Consider the following 22,713-nt stretch of genomic DNA (forward strand, 5'->3'; position numbering starts at 1 on the left):
TTTTAATGCTCTTAACATGAAATAATTTCAGCGAACCGAAATTAAAACGAAATTTGAGGCGATACCTACTTAAATGAATTTTTATATAAACTACACATGCCATAATCGAATATTCCTCAAGCACAAAATAATGGAAAACATTAAAATATGTTAATAAATATTCCTTACGTTGACGGAACTCTCTTATATTCTTGACACAGAATGCTTAGATGTCCCTCCTTCAAATTGAAAACGGGGCTCTCCATTTCAAAGTCGCTGCCATTTTGATTTTTTTTAAACCGGTTCGTGAATTAAAAATTTTTTTTTTACAAATTACTTAAAAAAACAAACCAATGAACTTTTCTACCATAAAAGTAACTTTTATTGACTATGGTAACATTTATTTATTGCATATTTATATTATTATATATATAACATTTTCTCCTTGTAAGGAAACATCATTTTGTTGGTCACTCTTGGCTACGAATGGAAACAAAGCTGATATATAAAAAAAATATTTTCGCGAAAATTATCTTAACTTTCATCATATTTTGCTTAGGGTAAAATTTTGAGTATCAAAACCTATCTCTGTACAACCCCCTCCTTTTCATAACCTATCATACTTTCATCAATCAAAGTCCATTTTCTGTAGGCTGTTTTTGAACTCAGTCAACGACGGGTACTTCTGCTAATATATATATATATATATATATATATATATATATATATATATATATATATATATATATATATATGCGTGTGTCTCTGTGCTTTATTTATTTGCGGAAAGAAGAAATCACAGATACACGCACAGCCACTCACCCTTACACACACGCACTCACGCACTGGCATACACACACATCGAAAAGAAAAACATCTTAAAACTATTCACCAAATAGACTCAACACTTCCCATCCACCAAACGGCCTTAACAATGAACTCTTAACCAACGTCACTGGAGACGGCCAGTCTCAAATCCACATATCTTTCGAAAGCCCAGTCGTAATAGCTGATCTGAAATGATATCCAAAAAGGAATCCCATAAACTGTTAACCAAAAAACAAATTTCGAGTTTGTATTAATGTACACATAGATTAAAAAAGTTGTAAAAAACAAATATATAACAAATAAATGTTATTAAAGGCAAGATAAGTTACTTTTCTACTTAACTGGATGATTCTTTTGTGTTTTTATTTAGTGTAACATGTTTATTCAGCTTGAAAAACATACAGTGTTTACCGATGTATTTGAAAATTTAAAATGGCGCCGAACTCTCTGCTGAACACGGTAAGTTTGGGAAAATTAGTTAAAGGTGAAAACTATAGAAAATACTGTTAGAAACTCGCTCAATATATGTTACCGTGACATAGGCTGACATATATTCGGTGGGTTTTTAACAGTATTTTGTATATATTTTTTTTATTTTTAACTAATTTTCCCAAACTTACCGTGTTCAGAAGAGAGTTCGGCGCCATTTTAAATTTTCAAGTACATCGGTAAACAATGTATGTTTTTCGAGCTGAATACACATGTTACATTAAATAAAAACACTGAAAACTTATCCAGTTAGATAGCAAAGTAACTTATCTTACCTTTGATAACATTTATTTGTTATATATTTGTTTTTTGACAACTTTTTCGAATCTGTGTGTATAGTAAAACAACCCCCAAATTTCTAACTAAAAAACGTTTATCTACAAAATATCTGAAGATAACTAAATAAGGCTCGAAACACGTTATGAAAATATTGAAAAATATTAAAAAATGATAAAAGTCTTGAAAACCAACAATTGTTGCTGGCTATACTCTTTTGATAAATATATACTAGTAGTTCAGCCAGGCTTTGCTCGGGCCCTATGTACTGTTTATAACTTTATGTGCATGTGTATATAGTGTATATATATATATATATATATATATATATATATATTAAAAAGTTTGAATCATGTGCAGTTAACCTACATCTAAAATTACAAGTGTTGCGACCCAAAATTAGCGGAGGTCAACTCTTTCAACATTGACCTCTTAGCAGACAATTTTTCGCCCAAAACCTGATTAAAAAGCTTGTTGCATGTCTGAATACCCTTTATATAAAATTTCCAATGTTTAGACCCAAAATTGACTGAATAGTTTGCTAGAGACCGCAAAGACGTCAAATTATTTGAACTTTGGTCCCTTGGCAGACAAATTCTCGGTCAAAACCGATTAAAAATCTTGCCCCATGTTTTAAAATACTTTAGGTAAGATTTGTAATGTTCAGACCAAAAATTGGCTGAGTAATTTGGTAGAGTGCGCAGACGTCAATTTTAAAAAAATCTTTTACTTTAATTTTGACCCCTTATCATTTATTGTTTTCGGCTCAAATCAAGTTAAAAGTTTGATCCATGTCAAAGTAACCTACATTTTAAATTTCAAGTGTTTAGACCCAAAATTGGCGGAGCAGTTTAGTAGAGGTTTCAAAAGTCAAATCGTTGAACTTTGACCCTTTGACAGCCAAATTTCTGACCGAAAACCGATTATAAATATTTTCCCAAATCTCAATACCCCTTACGTTAAATTTCGAGTCTGCAGATTGAAAATTGACAGAGTAGTTTGTTTGGGAAATGTACATGTACACACACACACACACACACACACACACACACACACACACACACACACACACACACACATAATTTTCACACACACATATATATATATATATATATATATATATATATATATATATATATATATATAATAACGACTCGTTGGCTGTATAATATGTGATAATTAGAAGAAACGGCCAATTATTTCGTATAGAAATAAAGTTTTAAACGAAGGGGGAAGCGTCAGTGAAATTGTCTCTTTCTAATCGACTTCGAAATCGAAAACTGCACATACGTGTCAAGCATTATTTTTGGAATCGGTTTAAATAAAAGAATTTCCAACGTTATTTCGAAATTAGCGTTGTGGGCCAGTGGATTAGAAGGTTAGGCTTTAGTTTTGACGTACACGTAACGGCGGCCTTTCTGGTTTTAAAACAGGGTTGTTTTGTCTTTTTTAAGGGTTGTTTTGTAATTTCGGCCGATAATTATATTAAAACGAAAAACAATTTCATTATTTAGATTTCTTTTTGATGAGAGGTTTAAGTAAACTGAAGATTAAATTTTTATTTAAAAGAAACAAAAATTCTAATCCAATGACGAGAATGCTGTTTTATGTTTTTTGAATCTCTGAAAATTTAACATTGGCTAATAGGCCTTCAATCGTGCTTTCCAGCAGCACCATATAATGACCTGCAGTACAGAACGCCATACTCTGTTTCGATTAAAAAATTGAGTCGTTAAACCTTTCTATTTATTGGTGTGATTCTTAGGCTTGTGGTGGCAGACATGTGGATTCTGATTTCTTTTGACTTCTTTTTATCTTTTGGATACACAATACGGACACTTATTGAACTTACTGATGGGACATGTTAACAGAAATGTATCAGTAGCAAACTATTTTGTATTTCTTTGCGCGGTGAGTTATTGTACTGAGCTGATTTGAGTCATATATGGACCAGTTAGGAGACTCGGCATATTAAATCTCTAGCGGATTTTTGCAATTTTATCTGCTAAAGAAGAGCACAGATGTCAGCAGCGAGAAAACCTCGCCTTTCTTACACTTCTTGTCATCAGGTGATGCTCATATATCGGCAACATGAACATATGATATAATCATAATGCCATCCACATTTCCGTACAGAAATACTGCTAGCATACTGTCTCAAGCAAACACCTTTACAAGTATGAACTAGCTTTTCCCCTTTTCACGAAAAGACAATCATGCTTTAGATGTTTATGCAACATAAACTTTCGACTATTTAGCAATACACTAGTATGCCATCCGGTATTGCCCGGTCGTAAAATACGTTTGAATATGATATTTTTATTAATACAAGTTTCGTATTTATTATTATATCATATTGGACCCAATATATCTATATATATTAATAGGATAGCGTGTTTAAACAAATATATATACGCATACATTAAATATATATAGAAAGAGGCTTGTGTTTGCTAGAACGTTTTTACGCAAATATTACGTAAGTATAAATCATGTAGAATATCTGCATGTATATAATTACTCGTAATAGTTAACTAAAGATGATCACCCCAAAAGAAAACCGAAAAAACGTAAAAGGGAATTAATTCAAATTGAAATGAAGAAAGTTGTACATGTAAAAATGAGAACACATAATTCCGGCATCATATTTGTTCTAATATATATATATATATATATATATATATATATATATATATATATATATATAAGAGCCAGTGCTCAAAACAACAAGATATTATAAAAAGGCTGACTGGGAAGCCATCAGAGATCTTATCAGAGATGCCCCATGGGGAAATATTTTTTCTCTTCCTGCTGAACAGTGCGCAAATGAGACCACTGAATGGTTCAAAATGGCAACTGAAGCACATGTTCCCATGCGTAAATTTTATAGCAAGCCCCCACTCTCCCCAATGGTTTACTTCTACTTGCGCAACTGTCATTGCTCAAAGGCAGCATGCATACTGCAGATTTTACCGACATAAGTCCAGTTCAAACAGACAGAAGTATATAGAAGCTAGAAGTAATGTTAAGAAAGAAATAGCGGCAGCTAAGAGAGAATTTACTGAAACCACTAAAAAACGCATCGAAGCACAAAAACTAGGAACTTGTGATTTCTGGAAAATCTACAACAGTGTAGTAAATAATGGGCAATCAACTATTCCCCCACTAACCAACAATCACGAGGTTGTTTGCTCAGCAACCGAGAAGGCTAATATGCTTGCCAGTCGGTTTGCCTCAAACTCCACACTGGACCCTTCCAGCCACCCCTATCTGCCTTTCCTTTGCGGATAGACACCACGCTAGACGATCTAAAAATCACCCCTTCTCAGATGCATGCCATCATAAAAACCCTTGACACTTCAAAAGCATGTGGACCTGATCTCATCCCAGCTGTGCTATTAAAAAAGTGCTCAGTCGAAGTAGCTCCAGTTCTCTCCAAACTCTACAACAAATACCTTAATGAATCTTGCTTTCCAGGCTGTTGGAAAACTGCTTTTGTTGTACCAGTATTCAAGAATTCTGGCGAAAGAACTGACCAATCAAATTATCGCCTCATAAGCCTCCTCCCACTTTTCGCCAAAATATTTGAGACCATAATTAACCATGCTCTAGTCCATCACCTTACAGATGCTAAACTTCTTACTGACAAACAATATGGATTTAGACAAGCCCGTTCCACAGCAGACATCCTAACTGTAATCTCTGAACGTATATACCATTCACTGGATAAAGCGGGGGAGGGCAGAGCGGTAGCTCTAGATATATCTAAGGCTTTTGACAGGGTATGGCATGAGGGTCTCCTCAGGAAAATTAGATCATACGGTATCACTGGTAAAATACTTAACATAATTAAATCTTTCTTAGATAAGAGAAAAATCCATGTTATCCTCGACGGTCGTACATCTAAACAATATGATATAAATGCGGGAGTGCCTCAGGGGTCTATCCTTGGACCTCTATTGTTCCTAATGTTCATTAATGACCTCCCCGACAAAATTGCCTCTGAGATGAGTATATATGCTGATGACACCACACTCTATAACAGGCATGACAGGAAAACAAATGAACACATATCTAAAGAAATGGCAGAAACACTAGAGGATGACCTCCAATCTGTAGTGGAATGGGGACAAAAATGGATAGTCACATTCAATGCTGCCAAGACTAAACTGGTTTCCTTCAATAATTACAAGAAACCTTCTCTGCCATGCCACCAATAGCAATGGCCAGTGACGAGAGTACATCTTTCAAACTGCTTGGCCTAACGTTCAGAGGAAACATGAGTTGGAACAATTACATTGAAAAGATTGTCAGGGCCACTGGGAAGAAGGTGGGCTCTCTCTACCGTGCTAGAAAACCACTAACATCCGAAAGTATCTTGTACCTCTATAAGGCCACCATTCGCCCATGTATGGAGTATTGCTGTCACATTTGGGCTGGCACATCTGCTACTAGTCTCTCGCTCCTAGACAAGGTTCAAAAGAGAGTCGCCAATCTGATAGGCCCTGAACCGGCATCTAACTTTCAGCCTCTGTCCCATCAACGGAATGTTGCATCCCTCTGCCTGTTCTACAAGTATTTTAGTGGTGAATGCTCTGGCGAACAGCAGACACTTGTGCCTCCACGACGTAGACACCCTCGACAAACCCGACAGGCAGTTAAATCCCACCCCCACACAGTAGAGATCCCTAGATGTAAAAGATCTTTCTACTCCAGTAGTTTCTTCCCCAGAACCGCTAGACTCTGGAATTCCATTCCAGGTCCCTGCTTCCCCAACTGTACTGACATGCAGATGTTCAAGTGTAACGTGAACCGACATCTTGCTGCCCAAATCCCAATATAGTACCCCAGTAGATGTTGCCCCTGATAGTAGCCCCCTACACCAAAGTATCAATGCGCCTTGTTTGGGGTGAGATTATAATAAAATAAAATAAAAAATTAAAAAAACTTTTTTCCTTTACAATTTTTTTCCTATTTGTTTTTACAGTTTAATATTTAAGCAAGTTTAAAATATTTTTATTTTGCATTTTTTTTTATCGGCGATTAATTACATTAAAACAAATTTTTTTTTCTTATTTCGAGGGTTACGTAATGTGATCTTTTGACATCGTAACTGCTAATTTCTTTTTCTTTAAATAACACACTAAGTCATAACTAATCATTTTTTCCATTAGTACAAACTCTACTTTGTTATTTATAAAACTTAATTATTTTCACTTTGTTTTCATTGCAAGAGGTTGTAATCTTTCTAGACTGAGGCAGCATTATTGAAGTTCGCTTAAGTGCTCAATATCCGGATAATAGTTTCTTATCTCCGTATCCTTCTTCTGGTGGGGAGGTTTTCAGATTATTCTTTTATTTTTGAAATTCTTGTAGGGGTAATGATAGAGTTAAGCAGCTTTGTCTAAACCGAACATCATGTCTACCCGGGGAACGCCGGGTATCTATGCTCGTATATATATATATATATATATATATATATATATATATATATATATATATATATATGTATATATATATATATGTGTGTGTGTGTGTGTGTGTGTGTGTGTGTGTGTGTGTACGAGAAGAAAAGGATAAAATAAATGCCGACAGTATGAGTTAAATAGAAAAACGTTTCATCTGTCCTCTCTGGATAAAGCCTATGCAAAAGTTAGGCGAAACGTTGATTTATAAATCTTTCGCTTTTTCGTTTTAACCCTCCCCCCCTCTCTCTCTCTCTCCGTTATATAACATAATTCAATATTTTCAAGTGCTCAATACAAGTGTTCTAAATAAACTTTATATAAACGTTAAAACAATCTGCACAAATTAACTCAACTGTCGTGTGTTTAAACGCATATCGTCATAACTGAATCATAGTTATTATGCTTATGATTAATCATAACGATCTGATTTTGAGCTTATGATATATATTCTGGAATCAAGAACGATCCGATTGTAAGCTTAGAAAATTATCCCGTAAATAGTAATAATTATTTTTTTACTATAATAATTAATATATATATATATATATATATATATATATATATATATATATATATATATATATATATATATCTGTACCCTGCGACGCGTTGCTGTGGCTCAATTTGGTGTAATGGAAAATTCTAATAAAAAGAGAACATGCATGTTTCTTATATTCTTAGTACAGCAATCCACTCCAAAAAGTTAAAATAAAAAAAGGGCGGAAATGAAAAAAAAAAATGGTACTCTTGCAGAATTGGATCCTGATCCTCGGGGTTACCGTCAATCATTGGGCTCGACCAACAATCAGTGGATAAAGCTGAACATAGCAAAAATGTTGAAACGCTAATTTTTTTTGTTTTCTGTATACAAAAATGTGAGTTAGTAATTGATATTTGAGTGAAAGGGGGGTTACTATACACAGATTCAAAGAAGTTGTCCAAAAACAAATAAATGAAAGCAAAGGTAAGGTAAGTTATGTTTCTACCTAACTGAATAATTGTTTAGTGTTTTTATGTCATGTAAAATGTTTAATCGACTCGAAAAACAGAAATGGCTGCAGACTCTGTTGAATACGTTAAGTTTGGGAAAGTAAGTTAAAAACTAAAAACTATACAATACAGTGTCAAAACCCCACAGAATATATGTTACCATGACATAGACTGAAATAATCGGTGGGTTTTTGACAGTATTTTGTATAGTTTTTTAGTTTTAACTCACTTTCTCAAACTTAATGTAATCAACAGTGTCCGCCACCATTTGTAGCTTTAAAATACACCGATAAACACTGTTCTTCGAGCTGACTAAACGTTACATTAAATGAAAAGAGTTTGTATTACTAAACACAGATACAAAGAAGTTGTCAAAAAATAAATATACAACAAATAAATGTTATGAAAGTCAAGAAAAGTAAATGTTCTACCTAACTGGATAAGATTTTAGTGTTTTTATGTAATGCATAATATTTAATCGGTTCAAAAACATGCAGTGTTTATCGGTATATTTGAAAAATACAAATGGCGGCAGACTGTATCGAACACGTTACGTTTGGGGAAGTTTTGGGAAAATGAGTTAAAACTAAAAAACTATAGAAAATACTGTCAGGAACACACTCAATATATGTTACTGTGACGTAGGCTGACATATACTCAGTGGTTTTAAACTTTTGCTCGATACAGGTGACGACTTTTAAGAGTCCCTTTTAGTGATTACCAGGTGTGAGGATATTTGTACAACTAAACGGAAAATCTGCCAAAAAATCCGGTATTATTTTACTTTAATGCCCGTCTCATGTTCGTATATAACGAAATATTTTATTGTAGATTTCAGTGTACTAAAAACGAATCTGCAAACTGTTTCCGTCGCAAAAAGAAAGTTTTCATGATATGAAGAAATTACTTTTTCGAAAAGTGGGTGATCATTTTTCAATGTAAATTTAACTTAGAATGAGCACCCACTTCTGACCACCTGAGAGAAGGGCATTTTTCTGTGTTTCTTGGCTAAAAAGTTTTTTGTTTGATTTCTTTTGCATGGTAATAACCCCTGAACTCTGGGACTATTTTCCATTTCACAACCGTCGCCTTCGTTTATGCTACGCGCGAGCATAAACGAAAGCTGTTTAGCCAATAAACATGGGGAAAAATCCTCCCCTCTCTCAGCTGGCTAGAAAGTGAGTGCTTATTTTAAGTTAAATTTACATGGAAAAGTGATCGCCTACTTTTCGAAAAAGTAATTTCTGCATATCATAAAAACTATTTTTCTGCGACGGAAACGGTTTGCAGATTCGTTTTTAGTACACCGAAATCTACAAAAATTGTTTTTGCTATATACGAACGTGAGACGCAGACGCACAGCCCTTTAATGGAAAATGTTATAAAAAATCCGGGAGAAAATAGTTTTCAATAAAAACAGCAAATGAATTCGATAGAAAAAAATGGATGCTATTTTTATAAATTTTTCTGTGTGTTTCTTGGCTAAAATTTTTTTGTTTGATTTCTTTTGCATTTTGCAATTTAAACAGGTAATTTTAAAGGATTTTCCAAGGGAAAAAAGAAAGTACCCCCCCCCACAAAAAAAAATTGTGACCATAAAGTGGGTGATAATTTTACGTTAAATTATTATGGAAAATCGATCCTCCACTTTTTAAAACTAACATTTCTTCATACATTGGAAACTACTCGTTTGCCTTAATTATAAACGTTATTTTCGTTTTAAGCGACCCCGAAAACCTATAAGAGTGGTAATTTTATAGGAATTTTCGAGGGTGGAGTAATTCTTTATATTTAACTTACCCCCCATCCCCCACCCAATAACATAAGAAATTAACACTTAGACAATTTTATTTTAGGTAGGCTTCGCCCGGAAAGCTTTTAAAAATAAAAAAAATAAGATAAACAAATGGTGCTAGTGCACTTACCGATCCGCGCTATTTTTTAAATCGTATTTCCAAGTTTAATCAAAGTTTTATGATATGTTTTTTTATTCAATTGTAAGGTTAAAGTACAAAAAATATATATATATAATTTAAAAAATAGGGATTTTTTTTTTTTTTTACCCATCTATTAATTAGATAGTTAAATGTTGTAATTCGAAAGTCATCAACGTTTGGTGCGCGTGAAAGGCTAATTTCTGCCGGAAACGAATTGGCAGACACTCTCGCAGTTACGAAAAATATTTTTATTTTATTTAATATATTTTTATAATTTGCGATCTTAACGATCTTAATTTATTTTAATAGCATGCAAACATTGCTTGACTTTACAGATACATTTTCCGAAAATTTCAATTAAATTGGTAATGTAGAAATATTGTGCTATCGACTTTTAACGAACCAAGAATTATATATATATATATATATATATATATATATATATATATATATATATATATATATATATATATATATATATACTAGACTACCCGTGATCCGTTGGGTCAATATGCTATATTAGCTATGGAATTCATGTATGAGCGTGACGGACACTTGTGACGTAAAGAAAATAGGTTTTTTTGGGGGGGGATAACAGAAACATTTCTATGAAAGTATATTAAAATGAAAAAATACGGAAGGATCATTCAAACATGAAAAAAAAATCCTCCCTATTCGTGGAAAGCTACCTATTTTTCCAAATAATCGCTCAAAAATCGAAAATTAAACATGATTTCGCTACGAATCGAACGCCGACGAAAGTCATTTAGCAGCAACAACGCACATGAACAATGAAAAACTCATATTGGAATCCTTCAACCAAGTTATACAAACTTAAAATCTAAAAAAAATAAATAAATAAATAAATAATTATTAAAACCTGAAGCAAAAAAAATAAAACCTAAATAAATAAATAAACTAAAATAGAACTAACATTGAAACAGATTAGTAAATGTGCCAACAAATTCACCGTTCTCACACAACTATTTTGTATCTAGAAATGTAAACAAAAAATAACAAAAGAATGAAGGAAGGAAGGAAGGAAGGAAGGAAGGAAAAGGGACGGATAGAGAGCAGTAGTAGTAGTAGTAGTAGTAGTAGTAGTCTTGGCTTTACTACAATTGTTCTTACGTTTGTCAACGGGTTAAAGTTGTTTAGTTGTAAGAAAATAGCGGCATTATAGTTGTAATAAAGAATAGTCGCAAAACACCCCCACTCTTCCCATGTTAAATGATAATTTCAAAATAATAACGTTAATATTTCAGTGCGCAGGTCAAAATCTGCAAAAGAAGCGATTTGTGTTTATTTGTTTACGTTGTTATGGGTTAATGTTTATGCGCAACCGTATGTCGTAAACCGGAAAGTGGGTTACATCACTCGTTACATGGTCATTTGATTTCATAATTATATATATATATATATATATATATATATATATATATATATATATAAGGGGTGTTCCAAAAGTAATGGCACCTATTTTATTTTTTACTTTTTTATTCCGTTGAAGGGGATTGCAACTTGCATTGTTATGATGACTGAACTTATGCATTCATGACCTGAAAGTTTCATCTTTTAATTGCAGATGTTGACGATGTGAGACTCAAAGAAAGCAACTCATGTCATGGACGTGCGTCAGAAGCAGACACGCGCCATTGAATTCTTGGCAAAATAATATTTCTGATATTATCGTACCTCTTTCGTTAAAACTGCAAAAATAGTAACTATGTAGAAAACTAAATTTTTGAACACAAAATGTCCCATACTCTTCATCCTTTTGAGTTTACAAAATAGAATGCTTTATTTTGGGGGCGACCCTCGTACACACACACACACACACACACACACACACACACACACACACTAACTTTATGCATATGGAGATATGTGATCTAAGTGGGGGAAAGACGAAAAGTTGTGCATAAATAATAATCAAAAGGGTAAAAAAAAAGAAGATAATGCAAATATAAAATGACGTCGATTGGTGACAAGTAAAAACCTGCTTCACATTTGATAGAGATCTTGAATTTACAAGTGAATTTTTCTTTTTCAAACGACTAGTCGACCGCAGAGAGTCTCGGGTTTAAGCGTCGAACAATCAAAGCAAACACAGTTTTATTTATTTATTTATTTATTTATTTTTTAATACCCGGCTTCTTGTTGAAGCCGGGTATTTCGTTTCCCGACTGAATATTTTAATAGCCTTCACATCTTTAACGGTTCGATTTCTTTCTTCTTGTTTCTGCACATGTGTAATGTCAAAGGCACTTAGATAAATAGAATGACCTCGCAACCGATACACCTCTCGTTGAGGGTTACTTAAGAACACTTTGTAACATCGTTTGATATCGATACAGACTTCCCTCCTTCTTTCTTAAGAGACAACGGATATCCACTGAAAGCTTACCTGTACCATGAGTTATTTAGATTTTACAATAGATTCGGGCGTATCTGGCCTTGTTTGAGCTAAACGAATGTGGGAAGGTATGAATCCAAAGAGTTCTCACAGGTAATAGTTAAGTAGTAGGGTAGACTAGATCCCCAAGCATTGGTAGAGCATCTATCTCCGCAATATGTTCTTGGAAGAAAATATCCAATTTACACGGAAAGCGTAATATATATATATATATATATATATATATATATATATATATATATATATATATGTGTGTGTGTGTGTGTGTAGAAATATATTTTCTTATAATATATATCCATCCTTATTTAAGAAGCTCAATGTAATTACAGAGCAATATAGAGAATAAATGACAAAGAGTTATATTCCAAAATTCATGATGTTGACCATCTTATAATTTATTCCTTTAATTCAGTTGGCATATACAATTCTTGACAGTATCTGTTTCGTAGTGCAAAATCAGTCAATTATTATATCAATCAGTGAATCTCTTATGATGAGTTAAGGGTATAATAGATTTACTGATTGCTATTATAATTAAGTGATTGATTTTGCGCTACGAAACAGATACTGTCAAAAATTATATAAAAATATATCAAAATTCGGTAATGTTCAAGTATCAATAAAAATTAAAGTCAAAATTAATTGATTCAATTATTAAACTTCATGATTATCAGTTTTTATAATCGAACACGCAAATAATATTTTTACAAAATCAAGACAATAAGATAAAAAAAAATGATAGCATCATATTGTGTATTTTCATATTTGTTACAATTGTTTCGTGACCATTCGGACAATTTTAAACATGATGTTATTCAAAAATATTTTTAAAAAGCCTCTCATCAGACGTTTAAATTCACTATTTATATATACATATATTTATATATACATATATTAATATATACATATATTTATATATACATATATTTATATATACATATATATATACATATATTTATATATACATATATTTATATATACATATATTTATATATACATATATTTATATATACATATATTTATATATACATATATTTATATATACATATATATATACATATATTTATATATACATATATATATATATACATATATTTATATATACATATATTTATATATACATATATTTATATATACATATATTTATATATACATATATTTATATATACATATATATATATATATATATATATATATATATATATATATAGTAATTTATAAAATATATATGGCGATTAAGCTACACTGAATATTCTGCGTTTCATCCAACTATAGGATTCGTCAGGCTTATGCGCATAAGCCTGAAGAATCCTATAGTTGGATGAAACGCAGAATATTCAGTGTAGCTTAATCGCCATATATATTTTATAAATTACTAACTAGCTCTACCTACGTATTGAGCACTTTTGAAGTAAATACTTTAAGTTTACGCATAAATCTATACTTACGTATATTAAATTTATGTGAATAAATGAAGTAGTTATATATATATATATATATATATATATATATATATATATATATATATATATATATATATATATATAACCATATTTCTTATCTCTATTTAAGAGATAATGCGCGAATATAAAAATAGACAATATGATGCTCTCATTTTTTTCTTATTGTTTTGATATTGTGAAAATATTATATATATATATATATTTATATATATATATATATATATATATATATATATATATATATATATATATATATAAAGCCACTTTGTGTGTGTACGTGTGTGTGAGTTCCTTCCTCATAGGTTCCGAAACGGCTGAGTATATCTTTTGCAAATTTCACAAAAAGGCAATTTATGTGTCTTTCAGTGTTCCTAGATATGTTCTGCGCTAAAATACACCCGATAAGTATCAAAAATTAAAAAAAAAAAGAGGTATTTCCTTTGGTCGGTGTAACGTAAAATATTCCCCTGTAAAATATTTTTTTTTTTTATCTATAAGAGAAGAAAAACTGTTTAAAATCGTCAATCTCAAATATCAGCTAACGTGATATTGTAAAAAACAAACGCAGACGAAATTTGATGAACGACATTATCATTATTACTTTTAATTAAAAAAAAAAAAAATTTTGCGAATTAATCCATCAGGTAAATTAGTCCTCGTAATATATAATAATCAATAGAGGACTTATTCTATAATAATACATACGCAATCTGCATAAATCAAAATATCCTATTTAAGCGTACTGTACGACCGAGCAAGACCGTTGTGTTAACAATAAAAGGCCGTATTCGGGAGTTGTGAAACTTTGGAGATATTGAGTTTTTTCTTCGCGCTGATGAATCCCAAGTTGTGCAAATTATAATTTGATGAACGCCTACATTCTTGTATGTCAACTACAGCGACTGAAACAAATCCAGCTAAGGTGTTACTAATAAATGACAAACTTTCTGAAAATGAGTAAATACTTGTGTGTCTGTTCCTTTTAACGTCGTATCTTTATAGAAAAGCAGTTATAGCTCTAGTATCGCACTATTGAGCTATCTAAATAAAATCTTTATGTTATTTATTCATATGTAAACATTGCCACAAGTAGTTAAATTACACACACACACACACACACACACACGCAATATATATCTATACATATATATATACATACATATATATATATATATATATATATATATATATATATATATATATATATAATAAAAGATCTTTGACTTACTTGTTGTTTCATCAAATACTTTTGTATGCAAGATCCGATCCCGCATTTTGCTAATTCCTACCCTCTGATGAGAAGGAAAGTATTTCTTCAAAATTCCGCGGATTAAGGACTATCCACTTATTAAGTGTTTCCTTTTCAGATTAAATATGTTTGTAACTCTTTTTCAAAGTGTTTTTACCATGTTTTATTAACTCTTTGCTCATATATATATATATATATATATATATATATATATATATATATATATATATATATATATATACTAGCGTCTGTAGTGAAAACAGTCTAGGAAACTGAAAAGGTCGGTAAGTTAGCTTTGTATGCGAGATCGTGACTTCCCGTTACTTGATCTCTCTAAGATGCTCTGTATAAAACATTAAGATTCATTAATGTTAAAAATTCCCGTAATTTCTTGGCGGTGAACGGTGGCTGTGGGGTATGTTCCTTGCTAATGGAATCAACAATGGCTTTGAGTTGGGTTCGAATCCTTCGATCAGCATTGATCGTCATCTCTTACACTGATGATTGCATAAGCATGAAACACTAGTGTCTGAAAGAATTAAATTTAATATATATATATATATATATATATATATATATATATATAAAGAATTTGTAAAAGAACTGTAAATAAAATTCTGTACGTCATCGTCCACACTGAAGAAGACGGAAAGATCGGTCGACAATATGTGCTTTTGAAAAAAAAAACTTTCATTTTTTTTTTTTCGAAAGACTTTTTTATTCCTACAAGTCAACATAGAAAATAAATACAGAAAAGATATAAACATTTTTCGTATTGATTTTTTTTATCAATATATATATTACAGTTTTTAAAAGGATAAGTGGAGTCATTAGAATTTGGGGGAAGATCGATGCAGGGAGAAAAAAATAGACACTAAAAATAATCAAAAGTCGACTAAAATGAGTGCGCTCACTACAGACACTAGTATATATATATATATATATATATATATATATATATATATATATATATATATATATATATATATATACACACTAGTGTATGTAGTGAGTATATATATATATATATATATATATATGCTCACTACAAACACTAGTATATATATATACACTAGTACATATATATATATATGATCACTACAGGCACTAGTATATATATATATACTAGTGTATATATATATATATATATATATATATATATATATATATATATATATATATACACACACTAGTGTCTGTAGTGAGCATATATATATATATATATATATATATATATATATGCTCACTACAGACACTAGTATATATATAAATATATATACTTTGTGCGCGAGATCGTGACCTTCTGTTACTTGATCACTCTACGATCGTCCGTATTAAGCGTTAAGCTTCATTAATGTTAAAATTTCCCGTAATTTCGTGGCGGTGAAAGGTGGCGCTAGGGTATGTTCCATGCTAATTAAATTAACGGTGTCTTCGTGGTGGAGTTCGAATCCTTCGACAAGAATTGATCATCATCTCCTGCACTGATGATTGCGTAAGCATGAAACACTAGTGTCGGTATGTATAAAATGATTATGTATGATTATATATATTAAATACGTTTTTTTTTCATATATTACAAATTCAAATATATTGTATTTATGTACACTCATAATATAATATCCTATTTACATGATTGTAGATATATTTCTCTCCTCGTTAGCAAATATACTAGTAAAATAATCGACACTCACCTTGGACCATTTTCAGCTGTTATCTCACACAGATACAGAAACATGTATGCACATATGTAGCCAATAATGTTTGTATAAATAAATTTAATATACCTGCACTGTTAACTCATTGAGCACTTTTTAGTAGATACATGTTTTTTCAGTGGATGTACTTCTAAGAAACCAAACTACACTGTCATAATATATATTGCAGAGGACATCTTCAGGATATTAAATTAAATAAATATATGCTATAGGGACGAAACATTGATCATTTCATAAATTCATTCGGTTTTTTTTTTTTCAAAACAACATAACGTCAACCATCGCTGGTATTTTATTTTATTTTTATTCATATATATATATATATATATATATATATATATATATATATATATATATATATATATATATATATATATATATAGTAAGTTATAAAATATATATGGCGATTAAGCTACACTGAATATTCCGCGTTTCATCCACTCTATGACTCTTCAGGCTTATGCGCATAAGCCTGAAGAGTCCTAGAGTGGATGAAACGCGGAATATTCAGTGTATTTTATAACTTACTAACTAGCTCTACCTACGTATTGAGCACGTTTGAAGTAAATACTTAAAGTTTACGCATAAATTTATACTTTCCTATATTAATTTTATGAGTAAATGAAGTAGTTATATATATATATATATATATATATATATATATATATATATATATATATATATATATATATGTAAAAGAAGGATATTTCCTTAGCATAGCCTGTATAGCAGTTGCTGTTTGCATGTTAGAACAAATACATTTTTATTGTCGTTTTAGGCGAAGATTTAAATGGAAGAGGAATAATTTATTTAAACTCATTCATACAAGCTAAGAAAAAGACTACTCTCTCTCTTTCTCTCTCTCTCTCTCTCTCTCTCTCTCTCTCTCTCTCTCTCTCTCTCTTCTGTAGTGTTTATAAGAGAAAGCATTAATCCACCACGGATTTTTTTTTTATTTCAATTCAAATCATTTTTGCTTTCCTTTCCATGGCAAATCGCACTAACGGCTTTCTACTACAGAATATTATCAAAGATATAAATCAATTGATTCTTTATGTTTTTGTTTTTTTTTAGCCGCGTGCAGGCGACTCTATAAGTCACTCCGTCGGTCGGTTGGTCGGTCGGTCTGTGGGTCGGTCTGTTCGTAACACTTTTGTGCTTGGCCTTTTTGGTTAAGATCAAAGGTCTGTTGTTAATAGATGCTGTTCTTAGCTTTTTAAGCTTTTCTTGGCCTTATCTCTTCTTACTCCATGCTGTACTTATGTTTGTAACTTTGTGATATAAAGTGGGGGATCACTTTTCTTTATTAATTTAATGTAAAATGATCACCCACTTTACAACCAGTCAGTCTCAAAGCCAATCAAGTCATTTTCCAGATCACTCAAGTTGTTTTTGAAGGATTCCAGTTATTTTTGGAGGATTCAAGTCATTCTTAAGGTCATTCAATTCATCCTTAATTCATTAAAGTCATTCTAAGTCAATTATTTTTTATCTATTTAAGTAATTTCAGCCCATTTTTCGGTCATTTTAGTTTATCTTTAAGGATTTCATGTCAATCTTACATCCATGCATTCATTCATTACATGAGAGCATGCGACTAACGGCTATCGGCCTTGTTTTTTTTTTTAATTACGATCAGTTCTTCGTATTATTTGGATTCTTTAGACGACTGTTTTCATCTTGATCACAGTTGTTGTCGTCTCACCACGTTTTTGGTGAGACGACAACTATGGATGGCAGTAATTGCTGAGAATGCAGAAGATTCGTCGTTCCTATCCCGTCATGGATACCACCTGACGAAGTTCAGAGGAATAGTTGGCCGAAACGTTGTGAAACAACAACTAAAAAAGATGAAGATAATAGTCCGCAATAAATAAATTAATAAATGATACTCATCTCAATAATAAATTCCAATTAAATAATATATATACCATTCGGTACGGACCGGCCATGGAAGATCAGATAATAAATCGACCAAAACATCCAACCTTGATTGCCCTTCGGGCCCGATGATACAATGGATAGAGACGTTGAATCTCTACGGTTCCAGGTGAGAATTGTTTGAAGATAGCGGTTCAATCCTACCAAAAACCGGCTAGAGGCTTACTTGGCCAAAAACTTAGTGAGACGACAACAACTATGGATGGCAGTAATTGCTGAGAATGCAGTTAGGAGATTCGGAGTTCTTATCTCGTCGCAGTTATCACCTGACGAAAGCCAGGAAACGTTGTGAAACAACATCTAAGAAAAATGAGGATAATAGTCCGCAATAAATAAATCAATATGCAAATCAATATGCAAATGTCTCGCTGATTAGAAGGCTGAGAGCAGGCTCAAAGTGTTTTTTTTTTTTTGGAATAATCGCGATGTAAATGTGTTCGTAAAACCAAGTTAATTTACGATTTTCCCCATGGTGGCACATCTTTAATAGACTAAACTTGTTGATGTAACGTGATCGACCCGAGGGAGCGAATTGCCCCTCATTGGGGAGCCGGGTATGCTAAGATAGCTTTAATCGATCCCGGGTAACAGCAGATATCCTTAAGATTTAAAATAGAGGATATAAATATATATTTTATTTCATTGTCAAAATAGATATATTTGCTTATTGTTTGGAAGTCAGAGAAATATATTTTGCACTTAAAACAGATGACAGGAAACTTAGAACAATAACATAACATTGTCTGGCCTCGACGAACTCAGAGCCAGATGTCGAACTGACAGTTGATGACCTTAGGGGTCATGAGAATTTAATATTGACTTGAATCTCAGATCGCAGGCTGAATTGCACACCCGCAAAATTTGGGGTTTTCCCCAATTTTGTGGCATGATCTGATTGGCTGGGGAAACTTCCACCCCGACCACACACTTTCCTATATAGTGCTAGTGCCGCGTGTATTTAAAGAGTTTCGAGGCAGTTTCCAGCAAGAGTCTATGCATGGAACTCGAAGTAGTCACATCGTTCCCTGAAGATGTGACACCCTCCTTCAAACCCGTCTGACGTTGTTTGTGAAGAGAAGAAAGATTTGAGACTTTTAAAAACTTACTAAGAACTGAACCATATATCTGTAAAAAGACCTGTAATATATTTGTGAAGTAGAACAGACTTCACGTGTCTGTTTTTCTTTTGCCTGTGGCTTTGATATTCGCTTTCAGCATACAGGATTCAATGTAACGACCCTCTGAGAAGAACCAGACAATCCGAGCCGAAGTTTCCAAGACAAAAGGGGTCCTAGTGAACTTCATAAGAGAGGGGGTGTTACAGTTGAGGAAGTCCTCTCAAAAATCAAAAATACAGTAGCCATCTTTAATTTTTTTACTAAACAATTCACTTCACTCTAATTTTTTCAAATGTAATCTTCTCTCCAACGAACACTTTTGTCCAAGTTTAAATTCTTCTGAAAATATTTAGGTCCTTGTCAGAATTTCTTCTATATTTACAAAAAACACAAAAATAAAGAAATATCTGTATGATGTATGTACTAGTGACAGAAAGAACATATCGTATACCAAAAGTCATTTTTAAGCTCATTTGAGCTCATTTGAGTTTTTCCAATTATCCTCATGTAACGAATGTTTTTTTAAAGTCTCCCAAATTTGAATTATTGGTAGTTATCTCCCTTCAGACAGTTTTCAAAATGACGTTGTCAAAATGTATTTCCTAGTTTCGCTATAAAATTCGATTTTCTTAAATAAAGATAAAAATACTTAATCAATTTACATGACTTTTTTCGTTACGTCACTAATACCTACATTATACAGATTTTTCTTTTCTTTTGTTTTTTTCATATAGGAAGACCTCTTAACAAACACTATGTTTTTTACAGCGATATACGAAAAATTATTGTAAAAAAGCACATCCCTATTGAACGATTATCTCCCCTTCAATTGAGTCTTAAAAACCTTTCAAATTATCTCCCCTCAATAGCAAAAAATATAGCAGCCATCTTTGATTTTTAGTCGCGTGCAAGCTACTCTATAAGTCATCCGTCGGTCAGTCTGTCGGTCTGTCCGTAACACTTTTGTGCTTGGCCTTTTTGGTTAAGATGAAAGGTCTATTGTTAATAGATGCTGTTCTTAGCTTTTTAAGCTTTTCTTGGGCTTATCTCTTCTTACTACATGCTGTACTTATGTTTGTAACTTTGTGATATAAAGTGGGTAATCACTTTTCTTTATTAATTCAATGTAAAATGATCACCCACTTTACAACCAGTCAGTATCAAAGCCATTCAAGTCATTCTCCAGATCGTTCAAGTTGTTTTTGAAGGATTCCAGGTATTTTTTAAGCATTCAAGTTATTCTTAAAGTCATTCAATTCATTCTTAAGTTCATTAAAGTCATTCTAAGTCATTTACTTTTTATTTAAGTAATTTCAGCCCATTTTTCTGTCATTTTAGTTTATCTTTAAGAATTTCATACATTCACGCATTACACAAGAGCACGCGACTAATGGCTATCGGCCTTGTTGACTAAACAATGCAGTTTGAACTAAATTTAAAAAAAAGGAATATTCTCTTCCAAATATGTCCACCCTCTATGCAAACTTATACTCGTGTTCAAGTCTAAACATTTTTTTAAATGTTTTATTACAAAGATTTTTTAATTCTCTATTCACATGGATCAACTGCTATGCACGATTCATTGCACGAATGATCGTATAATATGATTGTTGATAAAAATCAGGAATGGAGTTGGGTCTCGGATGGATCCCTAAGTCACGTCAGCGTTAATACTGTGAGATTCGGATTTCTGTCCATCAACTTTAATAAACCTATCCAATAGAAAGGCTTTTATGGTATGGTTGAAAGTAGATTTACAGCTCTTCAGTAGCTGATAATCTTGTGAAGAAGCCCTTTATGCCAAACCCTATCAAATTCTTTGGATATGTCAGGAGCTATTTCTCTCTCATCGTCAATAGATTCATTGATCCTATGTGATATTACTGTTAGCACATAAGCTTTTGGTCTCGCAGAACTCAACTATATTGCATGTCACTGAATTGGTTGATTTGCTGAAATGTTTGACAACTATATTTATCAACTTACTTATGATGAACAGGAGGTTAATTGGTCTGTACTGAGATGCAGAAGACCAATTCCCCGTATGTTTAAATACTGCGCAAACTGTTGAGATTTTCTAATGTGTTGAGAAGCATATCTCCTTAAGACAACGTTTAAACTACTTTGTTCGTATTTATTTATTGCGGACTATTATTCTCATCTTTCTTAGATGTTGTTTCACAACGTTTCAGCCAACTATTTCTCTGACCTTTGTCAGGTGGTAACCGCGACGGGATAGGAACTCCGAATCACCTAATTGCATTCTTAGCAATTATTGCCATCCATAGAGGCTTACTTGGCCAAAACGTGGTGAGACGACAACAACATTATTTGTGATGGGGTTGAGTGAGTGTCCTAGCTGCTTCGGCTGCAGGGAGACTGTGTAGAGTACTCGTCAAGGATCCATTTTTGACACACAGCCCGACACTGACTGAGGTACACCGCTTGGGTATCACTCAGGAGGTCCACCCTCCCAGGCAAACTCTAAAACTTGCCTCATCCGGCTTTTGGGTCGGGCAAGTTTATTGCTTGTCGTCTGAGGCGGTGAATGTCGACGGAGGTGGCCAGGCAATTTTTGTTGAGGCAAGAGTGCCCCTCTTTTAGGGTAGTTTGCCTATCACCCACTTTCTTGACCTTGTGTCACACATTGCTCTGGTGGGGAGCAATCAAATATCTACCCCCATTATGAGTCAAAAATATTGCAACACTTTGTTTTAATCTTAATTGAAACAAACGTGTGATAAGAGGACGCCAGTGGAGACAGAACCGAGGATGAACACAATTTAGGCCAGATGGTCAAAAGGCTTACAAATTGTCCATCGGCATTGAAAATCCGAGTGA

The 22,713-nt window shown here is 32.5% G+C and overlaps 1 protein-coding gene across 8 annotated transcripts in view; it reads right to left on the reverse strand.

The window, feature by feature from the left end:
* Positions 1 to 22,713, reverse strand: part of LOC145296721 (uncharacterized) — a 128,480-nt gene that overhangs the window by 66,183 nt on the left and 39,584 nt on the right. The window contains exon 2 of one of the 8 annotated variants that reach the window (XM_080142710.1): positions 872 to 993. The exons of the other annotated variants lie outside the window; for them this stretch is intronic. The gene's annotated coding sequence lies outside the window, so the exon portion shown is untranslated. The remainder of the gene's footprint in view (positions 1 to 871; positions 994 to 22,713) is intronic. 8 annotated transcript variants of the gene reach the window in all.

Source organism: Euprymna scolopes, chromosome 17 (assembly GCF_053919585.1).
Source record: "Euprymna scolopes isolate OS-2025 chromosome 17, ASM5391958v1, whole genome shotgun sequence".
Classification (NCBI taxonomy): domain Eukaryota; kingdom Metazoa; phylum Mollusca; class Cephalopoda; order Sepiida; family Sepiolidae; genus Euprymna; species Euprymna scolopes.